We start from the raw sequence: 22,965 nt of genomic DNA on the forward strand, positions 1-22,965 counted from the left end.
AAAGTTACAGTGGTTCAAACTGGACCACTATGTATAACATACGGATGCCTGGAATTATTCTTTACCCTAGGTTCACATCTGTGCAGGTGGTGCCGCTGCGGATCTGCACGATCCGCACAGAGAAATGCAGTCCAAATGGCACGCTGCCCGCACTGGAAAAAGCAACCGTACTGGGAACCGAGGTTCCTGTACTGGCTGCGTTTTCCAAAGAAGTGCAGTGACTTCTTCCCTGCGTATCACGGGCATGGGAGTCCATTCAAATGAATGGGCTCTCGTGCCCGTGCAAAATGCGGCCCGCACAGCCGCATATATGTGAACCAGGGGTTAAGGTTTGCCTTTTTATACATAGTTGTGATCAATCTAAAGGAGATTGTATAGTGTATGACCAGCTTATATCCTTTAATGCTGGCTATGCATGATTTTTAGTAAACTGTAGAATCGGAGTGTAAATTGAAAGACTGAAATAAGGTATGTTACAGTGTAAATGTACGACAAATTGACCAAAAGATTGTAATGTGCTACCAAGTGTAAAATCTGTCTAGACCTTTTTCACACAAATTCATCCTTTATAGGCTCTTTAAATCTTTATTGTTGCCCCACATGTTCAGTGTGGTATAATATAATAGGAAGGAAATAAACCGTACCTATGGTCTAGAAAATGAGCCGTGGGTCTCGGTGGCTTCCCTGCAGAGGGTTAATGAGCTGCACTGTGCCCAGTAAGTAGGAATGTACAGAACTGGCTACTATCAGGGTCAGTGGTGATCTCAGCACATTGACTGTAGCTGGTTGAGTAATAGGTCACAGAAGTTTATTATAGGGCACAAAGCAGTTCATCATAACCCAGGTCTGCAGGAGTTCTGGATGCGTAATGGTATTTATGCAAATAAATGGATGGTTAGAGCCATCCTTTGAAATCCTTTGGGCAGCAGCACTCTCATAGTAAAATTTAAGAACTCTGACATGATATCTTGATGGGTCTGCATGATCGTGGGCAGTGTCTTTTAGGTGTATCCAGATGTCAGAAAATGATCAATGACCAGTTCCAACACTGCTTAACATAGAGAAGCATTGTATCTTTATTGAGCACACACACTCTCAGCTTGTGGGTTGCTAAATATAGGAGTGCGCGGTCTGGGCAAGCTTGGTTATGTCACCGTATTCTTTATCCACCCCTCCAGCAATACATAGGGCAAATATGACGTTTTTCAATACCTAGGAACAACATCACAGGAGAGTGTTTATTTAAAGGACTTATGTGAATGTTTGCTGTTCCTCATTGTCATGCTGCCCAAGGCATTAGTGACAGTATTGTACTGTGAAACAAGCTAAAAGGTGCTGAGTCACTTTTAGTCATCACACAGTAATGAAAGACGCTGTGACCCAGATAGGTTTACATTAGATAACTGCAGATTTTTATTCAGGCCCTTTACTCTAAATTTGATGGGTTTGCTGAACAAAAGTAGACTATTCTATACTGCAGGATTCAAGGTTGTGTAAGATTTTCTCAGAAATACAGTTCAGTATACAGTCAGTATCTAAAACCTCTTATCTGCTGCAAATATAATACTAAGGAAAATGAAGGGGTTTCTGTTCAATAGATTACTAAAGCTTGGGATTATAGCCAGTATAGTTAAAGATCATTTATCTTTTTGCCAGTGCAGGGATTTAGCTCCCATTCACACCCGAGCATTTTTCTGCTAGATTCCCTCTGCTTGTCTACACTCAGTCACCCTACACTCTGTATGCCCTACAGTGAAAAAAGTATGAGTTTTTTCAGTCAGCTAGATGTTTTTTGGCCCATTGATTACATTGGTTGTGATGGACCACGGAGGCACCTTGCCTGGGTGCCTCTGTCAGAGCGCTGCTTCACACAGGAACAAAGTATTATAGCTGGGAATTGCACCCAAGAATGAGACAACACCAGCTTAAGTTCAAACAGGAAATTCACAAAGATTTTTACCACACAAAACCGGATAGGAGCTTAGTCACATTATCCTAAACAATGCAAACTTTAAACAGTAATATCATTAGTACAGCTAATAAACAGCCAGCAGCTAACAGTAACCTAATTAACAGTAGGCTAATCAATAGCCAGGCACCCAGACCAGCTTTGATTAGTCAGGGAGCCCACCCCAGGCAGTCTGGCAACAAATCCATGACCCTGGATACACCAAGTACATTACACATGCTGTCTTTCAGGTGTTTGCCTTTCAATTGTGAAATCTGTCCACTAGAAAAGTAATCATAAGACAAAACCTATACAATATTCCAGCAGTCTGAAAAAAGTGGAATTCATTTCTCGTCAAAGAGATTTCTTCATGGAGATTGTTGATACATATTTCTGTTTCAAGTGGAGGAGCTTCTCCAACTAAATATGCAGGAGGGCCACCATATTTGCTTTCCATCCACTCAAGAAGGGAAGCTTTATTGTCTTTATTCAGAGAATTAATCCAGGCCTCGCTCTCAGTGGTCATCACGTTGTTGTCCATCATTAGAGAATGATCTGCTGTCTCCATGAGATCAGAGGCTGAACTGAGCTCTTTTCTATGCTCTGATCTGGGAGAAGCAGACAAAATCCCTGGTCTCCTCCATGGGCCATAATCAGTGGGTAGAAGGCTAGCTCCTAGTTCCCCCCCCCAAAAGCACCTGTCCCGGTTGGGTTTGTCACAGGTTGTAACTGTAAATTCACAATATGTGCATTTTCATGTCTAAAGAACTCCTCCTCCTATAGCCAGTCCAGGAAACAAACTCCCCAAACTTAATACACGTGTCAAAACACTTGTAAAACACCTGTAATGTCCCTTAGACTTTCTCTACACCAAATGATTGCCTGTTCATACTTGTATGCTCAGTTGTCTTTAAGGGCTTTTGGTCCCATAGATTTTAGTAGGAGAGAGCCTGTATACACGACCTAAATGGTTTTGCACCTGAAAAACTATTCCCTTCCTTTAGTACTGCTCTCCTTTCATTGCCCAGCCCAGGAAACAAACTTAGAGCAGAGCTTCACACAGAAGGAGATATTCCGCTTTAAGGCCTCCTCCCCCACTCCTGTTTGTGAAATGGGACTTTTGGGAGAGGGTGGGTACCTAACTTTGATAGGTACCCGCTTCTGTTCCAGCCACCTAGACAATCAGAGCAGAAGTTCTCCCCTACACAACCCCCCCCCCCCCCGCTTCCTGCAGTCTTCTGGGACATATGACAAGCCCTAGGAGACTGTTGGACCCTTCAAAATGTGCAGTGGGCACCCATCTGTAAAGCTGAACACTGTCACAGCCAGGTGCCCACAGTTAAGATGCCGTGACAGACGTAAGGCGGTGAAAACGGCTGGGGTGAGCACAGCGCTGGATCATGGGACCAGTGAGTGGCTAGTTATTAAAAGTCAACAGCTACAGTTTTTGTAGCTGCTGACTTTTAATACTTACACAGGAGGCTAGAGATCCTCTTTAATACATGTGCAAAATCAATTGTAAAAGGCCTGAAAAACTCTTGAAAAACTCCAAAATCACCAGGAATATGCTCTGATCAGGTGTGAATGTAGGCTTACTGATTAGAGTGTCCTAGAAACAAGAGGTTACCCTCAAGGGGCCTTTCAGTAGAAACAGAGACTATTGGAATCCTGTTATGGAAGTTATAAGGCTGTCAAGTCACCAACATGCCTCACAAATTATGATGGCACCTACCTTGTTCTTAAGTGGAAAGACCATTCCTTTACCTCCTTAAAAATAAAACACTTGCTGGCTTGTGGATTGGTCTAACTACTGAATTAACTCCTCATTCATTGCTCCACCTCTGTAGGACCTACAGGTTGGTGAACCTGGATGTAAATAAAATGGGCAAAAAAGATCAGGTTGGTTTTATGGCCTATATATCAATACATGGGCCTGTGGGCTGATCTTCATTATGGACCTTAATAAAAGTCCTTTTTTATCAAAAGAAAAGGGTGCCGTGTATTAAAATACTTATTCTCACCATCTCTCTTGTGCATCTGACATTCTTTAGCTTATCAGTTGCTCCCTTCTGAGCTTCTCCCTTGTGTCTGATAAGACTAAACAAAACTGTAAAAATGCAATAATTTGTAATGTGAAAGTCCTGAACTTTTATATTGTTCCTGTACAAATATTAGCTGTTCCATGTAAATGTTACATTTCGAAAAAGGATAGTGCAGGAAAAAAAAAATAGATTAACTGTTACGCAGCTGGGAGGATCATTTGAGTGAGAATGAAAGACTTTTTCCACTGTTTCATGTCTTGAAGGTGGTGTTCATTATATGTGGTTATATGTATATCTCCAAAGATTAATTTCCTTGTTTTTAGTAAAATCCAAATGGATGACCTAAAACTGGGGTCTCTGAGTACATGTAATGTATCACTGGCAATAGGGATATGAGGGTTGTCGGTTTGCCAGCTGTCATATGAAAATGTGATGCAGCAGCATCCTTTCTAAGTGGTAGAGGCTTTGCAGTAGTCAGATTTTCTATAGCTGTCCATACACAACTCAAATCCGCCAAAATTCGAGCTGTGGGTGGCCCTTTCTGTACCACCCAGCTCAATAAACTTTGAAATCGCAGAAACTGTGTGGAAAGTTCTCAGCCAAATGGTGACGGACTATATACTCAATCAGGTTCAGTCACTGTTAGTTTATTTAGACAGCCGCTGGTGCTGCAACTGTCCATATACAATAGTTGGCTGGGAAGATGCTATCATGCACACTTTTTAGCATGACTGGGGGAATCAAATGATATCTCTCAGTCTGGGAGGCTGAATAAGAGAAATCTAAAGGTGGATATCTTAAACCTCTTACGGTTTCCATGGACCTGACATAGTTTATCATTCAGGGCATTGATTATGTCAAGTCAGTCCAGATTTTAATAAATGCCCTACAGCTGTCCAGTCTTTTTGCTTCTATGGCACAACATTAGAAGGACAGATACAGTTTTACTCAAAAGTTTGCATACCCTGACAGAAATTCTGAAATTTTGGCATTGATTTTGAAAATATGACTGATCATGCCAAAAAAAGTCTTTTATTTAGGGATAGTGATCATATGAAGCCATTTATTATCACATAGTTGTTTTGGCTCCTTTTTAATCCATAATAACAGAAATGACCCAAATGGCCCTGATCTTTTACTCTGGAATGTTTGGCCTTGGTACAAACACACGAGGTGACACAGACAGGTTAAAATGGCAATTAAAGGTTACTTTCCCCGCATCCGTGGATTTTTAAATTGCAATTAGTGTCTGTGTATAAATAGTCAATGGGTTTTATTTCTCACGTGGATGCACTGAGCACACTAGATACTGAGCCATGGGGAGCAGAGAAAAACTGGCAAAAGACCTGTGTAATGAGGTAATGGAACTTTTTAAAGATGGAAAAGGATATAAAAAGATATCCAAAGCCTTGAATATGTCAGTCAGCACAGTAAAATCACTTTTTAATAAGTGGGAAATTTTGGGATCTCTTGATACCAAGCCAAGGTCAAGTAAACCAAAAAAAGATTGCAGCCACACCTGCCAGTATTGTTCGGGATACAAAGAAAACCCCACAGGTAACCTCAGGACAAATACAGGCTGCTCTGGAAACAGACATTGTGGTTGTTTCAAAAAGCACAGTTCGATGATACTTGAACAAAAATGACCTGCATGATCGGGTTGCCAGAAAGAAGCCTTTACTGTGCCAATGGCACAAAAAAAGCTTCTGGCACCCTATAATCTGGAGAAATGAAACCAATATAGAACTCTATGGTTGCAACCATAAGCGCTATGTTTGGAGAGGGGTCATCAAGGCCTATAGTAACAAGAATACTTTACCCACTGTGAAGCATGGTGATGGTTCACTGATGTTTTGGGAGTGTGTGAGCTCTAAAAGCATGGAGAATCTTGTGAAAATTGATGACAAGATGAATGCAGCATGTTGTCAAAAAATATTGGCAGACAATTTGCATTCTTCTTCACAAAAGCGGTGCATGGGATGCTCTTGGACTTTCCAGCATGACAATGACCCTAAGCACAAGGCCAAGCAAACAATCCAGCGATTACAGCAGAAAAAGGTGAAGGTTCTGGAGTGGCCATCACAGTCTCCTGCCCTTAATATCATCAATCCACTCTGGGGAGATTTCAAACATGTGGTTCATGCAAGACAACCAAAGACTTTGCATGACCTGTAGGCATTTTGCCAAGACTAATGGGCAGCTATACTACCTGCAAGAATTCAGGCCTCATAGACAACTATTACAAAAGACGGCTTGCTGTCATTGATTCTAAAGGGGGCAATACATAATATTAAGAACTAAGGGTATGCAGACTTTTGAACAGAGATCATGTCATTTGTTTATGTGGCACAGTGTTTTGTTTTATGATTTGGCCATTCTGTTATGACCTACAGTTGAATATAAATCCCATAAGAAATGTGTTTTGCCTGCTTGCTTATGTTTTCTTTAAAAATGGTACTAGGGCTGCAACTAATGATTATTTTCATAATCGATTAGTTGGCCGATTATTTTTTTTTAAATCAGGTTAAACCCTCAAAAAAGTGTGATGTATAATTTAGTCAATATGTAAAGTTTAAAAAAAGGTAATTTATATATATTTGAGTATCTATATGCAGTGGTAAATATAAGTAATAGCTATATGGTTAGGGAACAAAATATCTAATCCACTCTGAGAATAACAGAGAGAAGAGATGTAAATGCTATTAGGCTAGGTTCACACTAGCCTGCAAGCTGCGGGCTGGTTGTGGGTGCGGCAATCGCATCTGATCCCGCAGCCGAATCGCACTGCTCATGCACGCGGGGCTGCCATTCATTCTGAATGGCACGCTCACAAATCTCAGCCCACAGCATGACCACGGATGAGGGAACCACAAGGAAACTGCACAGTCAGTAATACCATGTGCTTTCCCTGCGGATACCTTTTTTAAAAGGTGTGTGCACGTTTTTGTTGCATGAAACATGGCCAAATGAACAGGCGGCTGTGGCTGCATGCATGCCGCATGACCTGCACTAGTGTAATCCAGGCCTTAGAGGCTGAATCTGATACAACGCTGATTGGATGCTGTTTTTCCACTAGTCCCTTTGACAAAAGCCAGTCTCTAGACTGGCTTCTGTTGGAAGGATAGATGTACACATGGTCCAAATTTCATCCGGTTCCTGCTAAACCGGCTGATATTCGGACCTTGTGTACCCAGCTTTATGCTGGCCATACACAAACACGTTTTTCATTCAAAAAAAAAAATTTTTTTAAAGTTTTTTGTATGATTTTCTAATTGTAAGTGGGGTCAAATCGATGTTTGTTTTCAACCACATTGACAGGAAAATTTGAAGGAGAAGAATAGAAACCTTTTCTCAAGCAAACTCATTTTTGGACAGTGTCTGTGGTTTTCGTTCAGAAATTACATCCATTTTAAAATTGAATGTTAAAAATAAGTGAAATTTTGCAAACGACATTCGTTCATTCATTGAATGCACAATTGCGTTTCATACGAATATTCGTATTAATATTTACGTCTGAAAATCAGTATATCTATGGCTAGCATAAGACATTTAGTGGCAGCAGCATGCTTTTTTTTTTTTTTTATCACCTGTCGTGAGGTTAAAAAATTAGCCCTTTATAGTACAAAAGCAGCAGATAATCACTACCATAAGGGGTTTATACCGTTAAACTATGAAAGTAATATATACAGTGGGGATCGAACGTTTGGGCACCCCAGCTAAAAATTTGTATTAATGTGCATAAAGAAGCCATGGAAAGATGGAAAAATCTCCAAAAGGCATCAAATTACAGATTAGACATTCTTATAATATGTCAACAAAAGTTAGATTTTATTTCCATCATTTACACTTTCAAGATAACAGAAAACAAAAAAATGGCGTCTGCAAAAGTTTGGGCACCCTGCAGAATTTATAGCATGCACTGCCCCCTTTGCCAAGCTGAGAGCTGCCAGTGTCATGGATTGTTCTCAATCATCGTCTGGGAAGACCAGGTGATGTCAATCTCAAAGGTTTTAAATGCCCAGACTCATCTGACCTTGCCCCAACAATCAGCACCATGGGTTCTTCTAAGCAGTTGCCTAGAAAACTGAAACTGAAAATAGTTGACGCTCACAAAGCTGGAGAAGGCTATAAGAAGATAGCAAAGCGTTTTCAGATGTCAATATCCTCTGTTCGGAATGTAATTAAGAAATGGCAGTCATCAGGAACAGTGGAAGTTAAAGCAAGATCTGGAAGACCAAGAAACATATCAGACAGAACAGCTCGCAGGATTGTGAGAAAAACTATTCAAAACCCACGTTTGACTGCACGATCCCTCCAGAAAGATCTGGCAGACACTGGAGTTGTGGTACACTATTCCACTATAAAGAGATACTTGTACAAATATGGTCTTCATGGAAGAGTCATCAGAAGAAAACCTCTTCTACGTCCTCACCACAAAAATCATCGTTTGAACTTTGCAAATGAACATATAGACAAGCCTGATGCATTTTGGAAACAAGTTCTGTGGACCAATGAGGTTAAAATTGAACTTTTTGGCTGGAATGAGCAAAGGTACGTTTGGAGAAGAAGGGGCACAGAATTTAATGAAAAGAACCTCTGTCCAACTGTTAAGCATGGGGTTTTATCAATCATGCTTTGGGGTTGTGTTGCAGCCAGTGGCACAGGGAACATCTCACGAGTAGAAGGAAAAATGGATTAAATAAAATTTCAGCAAATTTTGGATGGTAACTTGATGCCATCTGTGAAAAAGCTGAAGTTAAAGAGAGGATGGCTTCTACAAATGGATAATGATCCTAAACACACCTCGAAATCCACGGGGGATTACATCAAGAGGCGTAAACTGAAGGTTTTGCCATGGCCTTCACAATCTCCTGAACTCAACATAATTGAAAATCTATGGATAGACCTTAAAAGAGCAGTGCGTGACAGACAGCCCAGAAATCTCAAAGAACTGGAAGACTTTTGTAAGGAAGAATGGGCAAAGATACCTCAAACAAGAATTGAAAGACTCTTGGCTGGCTACAAAAAGCGTTTATAAGCTGTGATACTTGCCAAAGGGGGCAGTACAAGATATTAACTCTGCAGGGTGCCCAAACTTTTGCAGACGCCATTTTTTTGTTTTCTGTTATTTTGAAAGTGTAAATGATGGAAATAAAATCTAATTTGTTGATATATTATGAGAATGTCTAATCTGTAATTTGATGCCTTTTGGAGATTTTTCCATCTTTCCTTGGCTTCTTTATGCACATTAATACAAATTTTTAGCTGGGGTGCCCAAACTTTCGATCCCCACTGTATATACAATATGTAACTTATACTAGGGCTTAAAAAATTTGCTTTGAAGCTAGGAGCCAGCTAAAAAAGTTTGGAGCCAGTTTTTTTTTTTTTTTTTTTTAAGCGTAGCGTGATTGTCAGCACCTGGAGTAAGGCAAACTTTTGGGCAACAAGCTTCACTCAATGCAGTTCACCACACCAATTTTTAGGCGCCATTGAAAATAATTGTAATTATTAATCAAGATGATTGTTTGAGGGAACTAAATCGCTTAATATCAGACAAAGAAAAATATGACAAACTTAACCTCCCTGGCGGTATTCCCGAGTGTAGCTCGGGGTAAAGTTTCAGTACCACAAGCGGTAACCCCGAGCTACACTCGGGCTTACCATGCGGTGCTGCTCCGGAATCTGTTCTTCACTTACCTTGTCCTGCGCTCCAGTGATGTGCCTCCTGCAGTGTCCCCTGTAATTTCCTCCGACGGATGCCGGCATCTGTCATCTGGGTTCCGTTCCCTGCGACGTTGGGACGTACGGAGGACGGAACAGCGGGAAATTTGGAAACGACAAAAAGTGACATTCACTAAATACACTAAAATCACATAGTAAAATATTACTGTATCAAACCATTTCACATACATTTTGTCCCGAGTGCTTTGTCCTGTGCCCTGCCTGCATTTTTACTGTTCTTTCTGCCTGGATACTGAGAAATGTCCATGGCGTCCAAAAAGCGTCCCTTTAGCTCAAAAGTGGTTTTAGACCAGCTAGAGAACAGCGATTAGTAAACCACTTGCAGGATTGAGGGATAATGATTTGTGGGGAAATTCATCATCAGACACTGAAAACGATTTTGCGACTTTGCTCAGTGATGTGCGAACTTGGCGCTCTATTTCAAATTTCAGTGTTTTTGGTTTGATTATATTATGGAATTAAATTTATTATTATTAGAGATGAGCGAATCGAACATGACGAAGTGGAATTCGTTCCGAAGATTTGGAAAAATTCGATTCGCGCCGAATCCGAAGATTAGCACACTTCGGATGCACGAATCGAATTTTCCAAAAAATGGCGGCGACATGTGTGGCGACGGAGCGGGGATCTCTGGGAAGGCGCGCAGACAAGGCGCGCTGACCCATAATGCATTCATTCATGACATGTGATCGCATTAGCCAATCAGCAGCCAGCCAGCCAGCACTGTGTAATGGTGGAGCTATAAATCGCGGCCATCTTAGAATTCTCCATTAGCCTCCGGTCCTGTGTGTATGAAGGGACAGAGTTAGGGCCACAGAGACTTAAGGGCCACAGAATCGTTACTCAGGGCCACAGAATCGTTACTCAGGGCCACAGAATCGTTACTCAGGGCCACAGAATCGTTACTCAGGGCCACAGTATCGTTACTCAGGGCCACAGTATCGTTACTCAGGGACACAGAATCGTTACTCAGGGACACAGAATCGTTACTCAGGGCCACAGAATCGTTACTCAGGGCCACAGAATCGTTACTTAGGGCCACAGCTATCAAAGAATCGAAAATTTAAAGTGACATACACCCTTTTTTTTTTTGGTGGCTGTCGTGCACAGTTGGTGCTGCAGTTTGCCGATTGTGCAAAATAAACTGACTTTCTGCTTCACAACCACTATTGTACGTTCAAAGAGTTAGATCCATTTACACGCCGGCTGGCGGTAATATTTTTTGGGTGATTAGTGCATTCCAGTGACAGAAACGTACAGTTTCCAGCCAACGGCAAGCTGCAATTGACCGGTTGTGTACAATAAACTGACTTTCTGCTTCACAACCACTATTGTACGTTCAAAGAGTTAGATCCATTTACACGCCGGGTGGCGGTAATATTTTTTGGGTGATTAGTGCATTCCAGTGACATAAACGTACAGTTTCCAGCCAACGGCAAGCTGCAATGACCGATTGTGCTAAATAAACTGACTTTCTGCTTCACAACCACTATTGTACGTTCAAAGAGTTAAATCCATATACACGCCGGGTGGCGATAATATTTTTTGGGTGATTAGTGCATTCCAGTGACAGAAACGTACAGTTTACAGCCAACGGCAAGCTGCAATTGACCGATTGTGCTAAATAAACTGACTTTCTGCTTCACAACCACTATTGTACGTTCAAAGAGTTAGATCCATTTACACGCCGGGTGGCGGTAATATTTTTTGGGTGATTAGTGCATTCCAGTGACATAAACGTACAGTTTCCAGCCAACGGCAAGCTGCAATTGACCGATTGTGCTAAATAAACTGACTTTCTGCTTCACAACCACTATTGTACGTTCAAAGAGTTAAATCCGTTTTTATTTTTGGGGTGCTTATTGAATTAAAGAGTATGTCAGACAACACGCAGAGGAGTGGCAGAGGAGGCAATGTTTCAGGAGCGAGCAGACGTGGCAGCAGAGGAAGGGGTCGAGGCAGCACTAGTCGCAGCCAGAGGCCAGTGCTCCCGGTGTCATCCAGCGGTCGTGTCTCCACCGACAACCCTGCCGTCATCGATTGGTTGACTCGGTCGTCTTCCTCTTCCCAGGTCACCTCTGACACCTACAGCCAACGGTCGGTGGGTACGTCAGACACAACCGTTAGTTGGCATGGCCCGGGAGCAAGCCCACTGAAATCACGTGTCCTCGACCTGCCCCTGTCCTTTGGTGTTCCCTCACCAAGCGAAGTATCGCATGCTGTGGGCTCAGCCCCACTGTACAGTGAGGAAGAGCTAACAGAGGGCGGTCAGGAACGGGGGGAGACATCCGCCTCTTCAGCAGCCAGGCGAAGAAGTACTGGCGAGGAGAGTGGCTCAGTAGCCGATCTAGAGACAGGTCTGTCTCCTGACCCACACGCAGCCGAGGGGGCTAGTAGTGACGCGGAGACCCTAATTGATGATGATGAGGCTGATCGCACTTGGCAGCCTCGTCGTCATCAGGCTATTGCTTCCGCATCATCAGGAGAAGAGGGTGCCAGCTTGCCAGCGAGCAAAACAGTCGGTGGGTTGCCCAGGAGGCAGCAGGGTCGCAGCAGTGTCAGTGGAGCCAAACGGCCACGGAGTAGAGCACCAGCTCCACTGCAGCCTACCACCACGGCCAGTAGTGGTGCCGGTGTGCACGGAGGAAGTAGCAGTCAGCCAGTGAGGAGTAGCGGGGGCAAAGTTTCCTACTCGGCAGTGTGGCAATTTTTCGTCACGCCGCCAGAGGAAGTAAACGTAGCCGTATGTCGACTATGTGGCCAGAAAGTCAAGCGTGGCCAGGGGGCCAATGTTGGGACTACAGCGTTGCGTCAGCATATGCAGCGTCGCCATTCGGTGGCCTGGGAAAACCGTGATAAAGATACGGCAGTTCTGCCTGCCCCAGCCCCCGCTCCATCACCCGCTCCGTTACTTGCTCCGTCACCCGACGTCAATCGCCCTCTATCAGCCAGTCAAGGCTCCAACACCTCTGCTGAGGGGAGTTGTCGCTCGTTGGCATCTTCCGCTCGTTCAGATGCTCCTTCTCCTGCTACTCCTCTTCACGGATTCCGTGCAGTCTTTCTTGGAATCCGTTTCCAAGAGAAAACAGTTTGCGAGCACGCACCCGACGGTGCAGAAGCTGAACGTCCTCCTGTCCAAGTTGCTGGTGCTGCAGTCCCTCCCTTTCCAAGTGGTGGACTCAGCACCTTTCCGAGAAATGATGGCTTGTGCCAAGCCGCGGTGGAGAGTGCCAAGCCGGCATTTCTTCGCCAAAAAGGCAGTGCCAGCCCTGCATTCACATGTAGAAGAGATGGTGGGCCAGTCTTTGAGCGTGTCGGTCTCTGCCAAAGTGCACGGCAGCGCCGACGTGTGGAGCTGTAACTACGGTCAGGGACAGTACATGTCATTTATGGCCCACTGGGTGAACGTGGTGCCGGCACAGCCGCACCAGCAACTTGGACAGGTCACGCCGCTTTTGCCTCCACGTTTGCACGTCCTTGGTCCAGCAAAGATGTCCACTTCTACCACCTCTTCTTCCGCCGTGTCCTCAGCCGCCACCCCCGTGCCAAGTCCCATTACCCGACCGGCATATCACATGTGCAGGGCGCAACGGTGTCACGCTGTGCTGCACCTGGTATGCCTTGGCGAACGTAGTCACACAGGGGAGGAACTTCTCAGTGTAATGAACAGAGAAATCGACAGATGGCTGTCTCCGCGCAAACTGAAAATCGGAACCATGTTGACCGACAACGGAAAGAACATGGTGTCTGCTCTGCGTCAAAGAAGGTTGTGCCATGCGCCATGCATGGCTCACGTGTTCAATCTGGTTGTCAAGCGGTTCCTAAAATCCACCATCCCACTGCAAGACATCCTTAAAATGTCACGTAAACTTTGCATGCATTTCAGCCATTCCTACACCGCAAAGCACACCCTCCTTGAGCTGCAGCGGCAGAACGGAATTCCACAGCATCGCCTGATCTGCGACGTTGCAACAAGGTGGAATTCAACCCTACATATGTTAGACCGCCTTTACGAACAGTGAAAGGCCATCACCGATTTCCTGATGTTACAAGCGGATAAAGGTACTCCCCTGTGTAACTTAGATGTCAGCCATTGGCAGCTCATGCGTGACACCTGCCGCTTGCTCAGGCCCTTTGAGGAGGCCACGCTATTCGTGAGTCGGCAGGACTATGGGATGAATGACGTCATTCCTCTGTTGCACGTCCTGGAACAAATGCTGTTAACAATGGCTGGTCAGGCTGCGGTAGACGTGGCGCACAGATCTCAACGCCACATGACCCCTGTGGGGGCAGGACAGGAAGAAGAGGAGGAGGTAGAGGAGGACATTGGTGCTCAGGAATTATTGAGTGAAATGGGTGGTTTTTCCACTCAGCGGACAGGAGTGGAGGAGCAGGAGCATCTGGTAGAGGAGGAGGAGGAGACAGAGGACCCAGACGCACCGTGGCAGTATGCTGTGGAGATGGAGGCAGGGAGTCCCTCGCATTCCTTGGCACAAATGGCCCATAGCATGCTCTGTTGCTTGCGTAGCGACAGCCGAATAATAACCATCAGACAGAGGGATGACTTTTGGCTGTCCACCTTGTTGGACCCTCGCTACCGTTCAAAAATGGTGGCCTTTTTCACACCTGCTGAGAGGGAGGCCAAAATAACGTACTATAAAAACCACCTATGTAGTCAGTTGGTCTCTGCCTTTCTGCGCCAACGTCCATCCTCAGACACTGTGGGCCCTGTGCGCTCGCGTTCCGCTGCCATGGCAGCAGGGGAGGGGTGGGGTGGTAGGAGCAGTGGCAGCTCCACCAGCAGCGGCTGCCTCAGTCTGCAGTCGATGATGAGTAGCTTTCTTCACCAGCGCAGTGAGGAAACTACTAACCAGCCGCAGCAGCATCAGGTGGACCTGGAGCAGGACCTCAAACAACAGGCTTGGGCCTACTTGGACAGCACCCTGCCAACCGAGGTAGACAATCCCCTTGACTACTGGGCAACGAAACTTGACCTTTGGCCCCAACTAGCTGAATTTGACCTTGAAAGGCTGTCATGCCCGGCCAGTAGCGTGGCATGCGGCAAGAGGTATTGTAACTCCGCGGAGGACACGACTGTCCACCCAAAGTGTGGAGAGACTCACGTTTGTGAAAATAAATGGGGCGTGGATTAGTCTGGATTTCAGACCACCAGTTCCTGACACAACTGACTAAATCCGCCATGAATCATGCCCCAAACATGTTATTATTTTTAACATAGGCCTCTGTATGGCCTTCAATTTAAGCTGCTTACGCTTCGCCACTCTGCCATGGGCCCCTGTACCGCCTCCTCTTGCTGCTGCCAGGTCCAGAGTGTGTCATGGGTCCCTGTACGGCCTCCCATTGCTGCTGACTTCATCGCCAGACTCTGCCATGTGCCACTTTCAGGTCTCCTTACACTGTTGGTGGGTTCCATTTTGTGATAGGGTGCTGTATGGCCTTCCATTGCTGCTGCCTCCACCGCCACCCTGCGCCATGTGCCTCTGTCGTCTGCTCACGCTGCTGACGGCTTCCGCTTTTTAACCGAGGCCTGTGTTTGGCTTCCGAATACTGCTGCATCCACCGCCACCCTGCGCCATGTGTCTCTGTCGTCTGCTCACGCTGCTGACGGCTTCCGCTTTTTAACCTAGGCCTGTGTATGGCTTCCGAATACTGCTGCCTCCACCGCCACCCTGCGCCATGTGCCTCTGTCGTCTGCTCACGCTGCTGACGGCTTCGGCTTTTTAACCTAGGCCTCTGTATGGCTTCCGAATACTGCTGCCTCCACCGCCACCCTGCGCCATGTGCCTCTGTCGTCTGCTCACGCTGCTGACGGCTTCCGCTTTTTAAACTAGTCCCGTGTATGTCTTCCGAATACTGCTGCCTCCACCGCCACCCTGCGCCATGTGCCACTTTCAGGTCTCCTTACACTGTTGGTGGGTTCCATTTTGTGATAGGGTGCTGTATGGCCTTCCATTGCTGCTGCCTCCACCGCCACCCTGCGCCATGTGCCTCTGTCGTCTGCTCACGCTGCTGACGGCTTCCGCTTTTTAACCGAGGCCTGTGTTTGGCTTCCGAATACTGCTGCATCCACCGCCACCCACCGCCACCCTGCGCCATGTGTCTCTGTCGTCTGCTCACGCTGCTGATGGCTTCCGCTTTTTAAACTAGTCCTGTGTATGTCTTCCGAATACTGCTGCCTCCACCGCCACCCTGCGCCATGTGCCACTTTCAGGTCTCCTTACACTGTTGGTGGGTTCCATTTTGTGATAGGGTGCTGTATGGCCTTCCATTGCTGCTGCCTCCACCGCCACCCTGCGCCATGTGCCTCTGTCGTCTGCTCACGCTGCTGGGTTCCAGTTTTAAACCTAGGCCTGTGTATGGCTTCCGAATACTGCTGCCTCCACCGCCACCCTGCGCCATGTGCCTCTGTCGTCTGCTCACGCTGCTGACGGCTTCCGCTTTTTAACCGAGGCCTGTGTTTGGCTTCCGAATACTGCTGCATCCACCGCCACCCTGCGCCATGTGTCTGTCGTCTGCTCACGCTGCTGACGGCTTCCGCTTTTTAACCTAGGCCTGTGTATGGCTTCCGAATACTGCTGCCTCCACCGCCACCCTGCGCCATGTGCCTCTGTCGTCTGCTCACGCTGCTGACGGCTTCCGCTTTTTAAACTAGTCCTGTGTATGTCTTCCGAATACTGCTGCCTCCACCGCCACCCTGCGCCATGTGCCACTTTCAGGTCTCCTTACACTGTTGGTGGGTTCCATTTTGTGATAGGGTGCTGTATGGCCTTCCATTGCTGCTGCCTCCACCGCCACCCTGCGCCATGTGCCTCTGTCGTCTGCTCACGCTGCTGGGTTCCAGTTTTAAACCTAGGCCTGTGTATGGCTTCCGAATACTGCTGCCTCCACCGCCACCCTGCGCCATGTGCCTCTGTCGTCTGCTCACGCTGCTGACGGCTTCCGCTTTTTAACCTAGGCCTGTGTATGGCTTCCGAATACTGCTGCCTCCACCGCCACCCTGCGCCATGTGCCTCTGTCGTCTGCTCACGCTGCTGACGGCTTCCGCTTTTTAAACTAGTCCTGTGTATGTCTTCCAAATACTGCTGCCTCCACCGCCACCCTGCGCCATGTGCCACTTTCAGGTCTCCTTACACTGTTGGTGGGTTCCATTTTGTGATAGGGTGCTGTATGGCCTTCCATTGCTGCTGCCTCCACCGCCACTCTGCGCCATGTGCCTCTGTCGTCTGCTCGCGCTGCTGACGGCTTCCGCTTTTTAAACTAGTCCTGTGTATGTCTTCCGAATGCTGCTGCCTCCACCGCCACCCTGCGCCATGTGCCACTTTCAGGTCTCCTTACACTGTTGGTGGGTTCCATTTTGTGATAGGGTGCTGTATGGCCTTTCATTGCTGCTGCCTCCACCGCCACCCTGCGCCATGTGCCTCTGTCGTCTGCTCACGCTGCTGGGTTCCAGTTTTAAACCTAGGCCTGTGTATGGCTTCCGAATACTGCTGCCTCCACCGCCACCCTGCGCCATGTGCCTCTGTCGTCTGCTCACGCTGTTGACGGCTTCCGCTTTTTAACCTAGGCCTGTGTATGGCTTCCGAATACTGCTGCCTCCACCGCCACCCTGCGCCATGTGCCTCTGTCGTCTGCTCACGTTGCTGACGGCTTCCGCTTTTTAAACTAGTCCTGTGTATGTCTTCCGAATACTGCTGCCTCCACCGCCACCCTGCGCCATGTGCCACTTTCAGGTCTCCTTACACTGTTGGTGGGTTCCATTTTGTGATAGGGTGCTGTATGGCCTTCCATTGCTGCTGCCTCCACCGCCACCCTGCGCCATGTGCCTCTGTCGTCTGCTCACGCTGCTGGGTTCCAGTTTTAAACCTAGGCCTGTGTATGGCTTCCGAATACTGCTGCCTCCACCGCCACCCTGCGCCATGTGCCACTTTCAGGTCTCCTTACACTGTTGGTGGGTTCCATTTTGTGATAGGGTGCTGTATGGCCTTCCATTGCTGCTGCCTCCACCGCCACCCTGCGCCATGTGTCTCTGTCGTCTGCTCACGCTGCTGACGGCTTCCGCTTTTTAACCTAGGCCTGTGTATGGCTTCCGAATACTGCTGCATCCACCGCCACCCTGCGCCATGTGCCTCTGTCGTCTACTCACGCTGCTGACGGCTTCCGCTTTTTAACCTAGGCCTGTGTATGGCCTTCAATTGAAGCTGCTTCTGCTCCGCCACTCTGCCATTGGACTCTTGATAGTCGTCTCCCCACGCTGCTGCTGGGGGGACTTTTTAACATAGGCCTCTGTATGGCCTTCAATTTTAGCTGCTTACGCTCTGCCACGGGCCCCTGTACCGCCTCCTCATGCTGCTGCCAGGCCCGTAATCTGCCATGGGCCCCCGTACCGACTCCCCATGCTGCTGCCAGGCCCGTAATCTGTCATGGGCCCCTGTACCGCCTCCTCATGCTGCTGCCAGGTCCAGAGTGTGTCATGGGTCCCTGTACGGCCTCCCATTGCTGCTGTCTCCATCGCCACACTCTGCCATGTGCCACTTTCAGGTCTCCTCACACTGCTGGTGGGTTCCATTTTGTCATAGGGTGCTGTATGGCCTCCCATTGCTGCTGCCTCCACCGCCACACTGTGGCTCCACACTCTGGTTTTGGCCCCGTGACTGGCCAAATGAGTGAAGTGTGCGGTGATTCTAAGATCGACGGCACTCATCTGCATGTCATACTGACTGACAGTATTATTTCTCTTCCCCAGCAGACTCCAAGGGCATTTAAATTAAAGGTACAGTGTTCTGCACTAATATAAAGGCTCTCTGAAGCCTAGAAACACCCTTTTTATAAGTTAAATTCGCGGCGAATATATTCGGATCGAATCGAATTTTTCCGGCGAATTCGGCGAATCAGCCGAACCGAATTTTTGAATAATTCGCTCATCTCTAATTATTATATTATAATGTTTTATGATTATTTAAATTATAATTTATGATTTCGTGTTTCAAATTGTAACATACCCGGGATGTTTACTAGACTCTTGTACAGATTTCAGTGAGTTATTCCTAAAAATTACAGGCCTACAATAAAAAGAATACATATTTCCATGCAAAAAAAGTACCGCTTTGAGCACCGAACAATGGACATTATCAGACCGCTAGAGAGGTTAAAGGGGACCCAAAGAACAAGTTGAAAGCTAAACTGACAAGGTTGGTAAAAAAAAAAAAAAAAAAGTTCAAAAGGATGTTATATTGAATAACAGAGAAGCTAAATATCTAATAAGAGAAGCACCAAAAATGCGTATAATTTACCAAGTCCCCAAGATCCATAAAGATACAAGAAACCTTCTTGGCAGACCCAATATAAATGGGGTGGATTCACTTCTTCAAGTAGGAGATTATCTAGACCAGTGGTGGGCAACCTTTTTTTTCAACTGAGCCAAATCTCGCCAAAACCACGATTGAAATTTATTTTGAGAGCCACATTTTTAAAACTGAAAATACACCCCCCATATAGTAATTCATCCCCCATATAGTAATTCATCCCCCCTATAGTAATTCATCCCCCCTATAGTAATTCATCCCCCATATAGTAATTCATCCCCCATAGTAATTCATCCCCCATATTGTGTCAATTCACTTACCTTTGCTCCGCGCGTTCCTCTCGCCGTGTTCCCGCGCCGTTCCGGTCTTCAGGGCGGACTGTGAGAGGAGAGGAGTTCGTCACGCTGCCCCGCCTACATCCTGACAGCCAATGTTTGCCACGCTCCGCGGGCCGGATTAAAAGTTCCGCCGGGCCGTATGCGGGCCGTAGTTTGCCTGACTTTTGGGGCGGCCGCCCGAGAGGAGGGAGGGGAGCGGGCACCCGGCACACAGAAGAGCCGCATTAAACTGTGTAACGAGCCGCATGTGGCTCGCGAGCCGCGGCTTGCCGACCACTGATCTAGACCACTGCCTTCAAGCAATTTCAAGATTATCCTTCGTATGTTAAAGACAGTAAGGAATTGATAAGTATATTAAAAACCATACCAATTAGTAATAAATGCATACTAGCAATTATTGATGTGAACACTCTGTATACCAATATTAATCAAAAAGATGCCCTAGAGGCAGAGAAATGGGCCTTGAAGAATAAAACAAAGTTAAAAGACCAGCAGATTGAATTCATGCTAGATATTTTGGAATTAGCCATGAAAATTAATTCTTGTTATGACAAACAATTTTACATCCAAAAGAAGGGAGTTGCCTTGGGGCTAAGTTTGCCTCCACGGCAGCTAACATATTCGTGATCAAATAGGAAGACATAGTATATCCTAGACCTAAAAAAGAGCTCGAGGCATACAAAAGATATATAGACAATGTATTCCTAGTCTGAGAGGGATCTGAAACTTCCTTAAAAGAACTTTTTGAGGGAAATTAATATAAACAAGTATGCTGTCACACAGCCAATTATAGCACTGAAGTGGTTAATTATTTGGACCTAGAAATCTACAAATTTAGAAGAAAACAGGCTCTGTACACATACTCATTTTAAAGAAACGGACCGGAATGGTTACATTCCGGTCAGAAGTGGCCACCACCCTAGATGATTGGGAGCAATACCCAAGGGACAAATAATGTGGATTAGGCAGAATTGTGATCATAAAGACTTTGACCAATAATCTGAAAAGGTTGTTAGGAGGTTTGTAGAAAAGGGCTTCAAAAGACAGAGCTTACAACATATCAAGAATCAGGTTAAGACTATGAACAGGGACGAACGTCTAAAACAAAAGAAAAATGATGAATATGATATTGTCTTTAGTTTAGAATTCAGTAGGCAATACAAACAAGTAGAAAAAGCTGTTAATAAATACTGGCCCATTCTATAAAGAGATCATTGATTAATGTACTCCCTTAGAGACTAAAATTTGTCTACAGGCATCCTCCAATATTGAAGGACAGATTAGTGTCCCAGACACACCTAAAAAAAAGGTGACATTTCAGATCAAGTGTTTTTTTTTTTTTTTTTTTTTTTTTTTTTTTTAATTGTGACAAATGCTTAACGTGTAAGACTTGTATGAAAGATGGCAAGAAATTTACACACTTTCCATCTAATGTTGCAGGAAAATCTCATCAAATAAGAAAGTTCATCACATATAGTAGCACATGCGTTACCTGTTTATTAGAATGTATGTGTGGCCTACAATATGTAGATAGAACTACCAGAGAACTGAGGATTAGGCTAAGGGAGCATATTAATAATGTAAAAAAGGGATTTTGCAACCAAAGCCTATTCAACCACGTCAGAATTCATCACAATAGGTACCCCATACAATTAAAATTTTGTGGAATAGATCAGGTGGATAAACACTGGCAAAGTACCAACATGAAAAAGGCCATATCCCAAAATGAAGCTCAATGGATTTACCAGCTAGGAACTATGGCCCCCAAAGGACTCAACATAGAAGTGGATGTTAATTGTTCTTTTTTGAATTTTTAGCAATTCTCAGTGGCCTAATTATATAAAAATGTTTTCAATGGTTTGACATGGATTTTAGTGGGTTAATACGAGTTTAGTTTACTGTTCCAATTTTGCATTGAAGTCAATGGTAGGCGATTTTGCATTGCAGTCAATGGGAGGCGATTTTTGCATTGAAGTCAATAGGAAGCAATGTGTGAACTCAGGCATCAGGTTGCAATTTCTAGTTGCCATGGCAACCTAGCACCTGGGATTTGTTGAGCCCTGATTCTCCTCTTTTGGGGTCCCCCACCAGTACCTCTGGCCTTCTCCTGCTTCAGAGTACCCCTATAACAAGCCACAAAGTATAGAGTTCCCCTATAGCAAGGTAAAAAAAACTTCTGCCTCTAAAAACACTCAATTCCTTCTCCTGCCCAGGACTACATGTCCCACAAGGCATTGCTCCTCACACATTCACAAGTTCTCAGGCATTTACTGACATGTATGTATTATGGTGTACTGAGCTGTATGTATTGCACTGTATTTCCTGATATTTAAACAAATAATGGATTCTGTAAGCAGGCTGACTAATCAATTATGGAAATATGATATAACCATTTTTCCAAAGGTATGCAACCGTTTGCATGACTTTAGTGGGGCACGCGGTTATCATCCAAGAGTTAAAGTGGCATAGTCAATACTTTGCCGAATTGAATGTTGCTCATATGCAGTAATGAAAGGCTCCAACTGGCTGAGGTGTTCACTGTCTCGTCTTGCAGTATGGTCTGATAATAGCAAATGATACTGAAAATGACTTGCTTTTATTGAGCTGTTTACAGCCAGCCATTGTCATTTAACCTTCGGTACAAGGAAAATTGAAATATTTGTAGTTGTAGCGTGCTGAAAATCATTAAAAAAAAAAAGACAATTCTACTTGTAGTAAGCGTTATCTATGTGCAGCAGTGTTTACCAGTATGATAAGACCTTCCAGTACAACACAGTGTGTTAAAGTGCACTGTAATACTGAAAATGTTTTCCATGTTTTGGGCCATTTCTTTCTGTGGATTAATTAAATATAGTTGGAAACTAATAAACTGAATAATGAAATTATACTTCAGGCAAAAATCTTACTCAGGTCCAGTTAAAAGTCAAATATTACATAATATCCATACCTCAGCACCCTTCCTATAGTGAGATCATTGGATGGGTGACAATAGGAAGAAAATGGTTCCACTTTCTTGGGTTCATGCTATGTTGTACAGCGCTGCACACATTTATGGCACTATATAAGACCTGTATAATATTAATGTCATACTTGTGATCCTTTCTTCATAGTTTAGTAATCCATTTGCTGGTCACTGCTTCCATCATTTTTTAGCAATCCTGTAGCTGGTGAGAACACTTCTTGCTTGTATGTGTTGCTTCATCTCCAGCTGGATCAGTGAGAGGTTGCTCCCTCATTGTTGAAAACTTTAACATGTAAGTCACTGGCAAGAGAGCATTACCTCGATCATCCAGCAAGCAAGAACTACACATGCAAGCAGGTGAGTATTTCACACCCCAGCTGTGTCCTCCATAGTGTCCTGCTACTAGAAGGTTTTCACCAGTGGTGGGGTCACAAGTATGACATCAACCTAAATCTGTTCTCCCACCAGTCTGTGATTGAACGGAAGGAACCGCAAGCAGGTATGAGGTATTTCCCGCATTCCTTCTTCTGTAAATTTGTTCACACTGTTTGTTTTTACTGCGATCTGGGGCTCTGTTGGAGAGATTTCCCTTCTTCTCGTCCTGCTGACT

At 45.4% G+C, this 22,965-nt stretch overlaps 1 protein-coding gene across 2 annotated transcripts in view; it reads left to right on the forward strand.

Moving 5' to 3' along the window:
• LOC149434774 (solute carrier family 23 member 2) overlaps positions 1-22,965 on the forward strand; it is a 229,184-nt gene that overhangs the window by 108,391 nt on the left and 97,828 nt on the right. The window lies entirely within an intron of this gene.

This window comes from Staurois parvus, unplaced genomic scaffold (assembly GCF_062004578.1).
Source record: "Staurois parvus isolate SC_StPar_1 unplaced genomic scaffold, SC_StPar_1.0 ptg001680l, whole genome shotgun sequence".
Lineage (NCBI taxonomy): Eukaryota > Metazoa > Chordata > Amphibia > Anura > Ranidae > Staurois > Staurois parvus.